The sequence below is a fragment of the Triticum dicoccoides genome, chromosome 4A (assembly GCF_002162155.2).
Source record: "Triticum dicoccoides isolate Atlit2015 ecotype Zavitan chromosome 4A, WEW_v2.0, whole genome shotgun sequence".
NCBI lineage: Eukaryota > Viridiplantae > Streptophyta > Magnoliopsida > Poales > Poaceae > Triticum > Triticum dicoccoides.
In genome coordinates this window covers 593,299,793-593,301,545 of record NC_041386.1, presented here as the reverse complement: position 1 = coordinate 593,301,545, position 1,753 = coordinate 593,299,793, and positions in this window count along the sequence as shown.

Here is a 1,753-nt window from a genome sequence, read left to right as displayed (position 1 = left end):
AATCATTGAGTATAATAACTCTCTATTTTCTTAATGTTATTCCGCATTTTGCCCCTTGCTTTGATCAATCTTTTTTCCACTCAATTTTCTATCCGCATGATATGACCACACTGAATGAATGACCCGCTAAGCACAACGCACAATGGGATGCACACGACCGATACGTTCAATAGAATAAAAAAAAGAGGTGAAGCTAGGCAACAGCCGACTGGCGCAATGTTCGACCGGTCGCCCATAAGGAACGTTTCCAAAAAAAGTCAATAAAGCATGTTTTACTACATAAATGTTGTGGTGGTGGGAACACATCCTATCCTAATCTTCACTATCTTATTTACGTTGACATGCAACATATCCAGTTCATCAAATAGGTCCATCATGTAAAAATATTTTCCCACTAACTCTGCACATACTCCCAGTGACCCTTCATGCGCATGCAACCTACCACAAATAACCATTAACGATCTTTTTCATGTACTCTCAATCAACCATGCATGTCATCCAAGATTTCTTTTACTATTTGTATATTTTTTGTTGTCATCGGATCCACTCCTGACATCCAACACGAATCACGTTCAACCATTCATGAGTCCTTGTCCAACCAGTCGGTTAGACTTCTTCTGTTGTTAATGCGATCATCTGATTCTGAAAGCCCAAACCATCGGCTTTTCTCATTTCAATTCTCCTGAGATTCTTGTCCATGCCACTTTTCTCCCCATAGGCCACATAGTTGCATTGGGAGCCTTCGTTCCTTCGAACCGCCGGTGTTCCAAGTAACCTTTTGATCCCAATTAATTCCATTGTGTACAGTGATGTTGCTCATCAAGTTTATTTTTATTTTTTAACAATCCATTGTCCCCATGCAACCTTTTAATTTCAATTTGGTTCATTGTATACACTCAAGTAGCTAATAAGGTTTTTTTTATGATAGAACTAATCTTCCACTATTGCGGAAGCATGCATGGTTTCACACCAGACAAGACAAGCAAAAAGAATTAGAGCTACATTAGTATATTATGGTGAATGGCTGTAGACCTATAGTACACTCACATGGTTGATCCGGTGTGAGAAGCATGATTTACTCGAGAGTGGGCCTTTTGATTTAAAAGCAACTTTCTTTTTTGTGGAAAATCAAATTATGAGTGAACTCGTGTTTTATTATTTTGTGTGAGCTATGTTTCTTCATGAATGCACATCTGTAATTGCTATCGTAGTTTTATGTTTAGCGAATGGTTGAGATGCCTCTACTTTATCTAATGAATAATATTTTCATCTCATATCGTCTCGCTCATATATTGTAAGGCAATAAATTAACAGAAAAAAATTCAGACTCATATTTGGCTTTTTCATCAAATTTTGTGTAGATGCTCACTCTAAATAATATTTTTTCAAACAAAATTTGTTATCATCAACTTATGGTATTATTTTTCATAAACTTTGTCATCTTTTTAAACATCAAATTATTTGTTAACAGTCCCGCGGCAACGGGCAGGATAACATCTAGTTCATACAAGAACTTAATACCCTGAAAAAGTAGCCCCTGAACTCTAATGATGTAACATTTGTGTACAAATCTGTCTGAATTTGTACGTGTGGATTGCCATGTCAATGGGCGCAGGCCGACCGCGGCTGTATTTATGTAGACCCTCCCCCACCCTCCACAAAGTTGCCGAATAAATCAATTATTCGTCCTCAGTCGTGCGCACTGAATAGAAATTAAGAAATGCATGCCCCTACAATTTTGCATATACTTGTC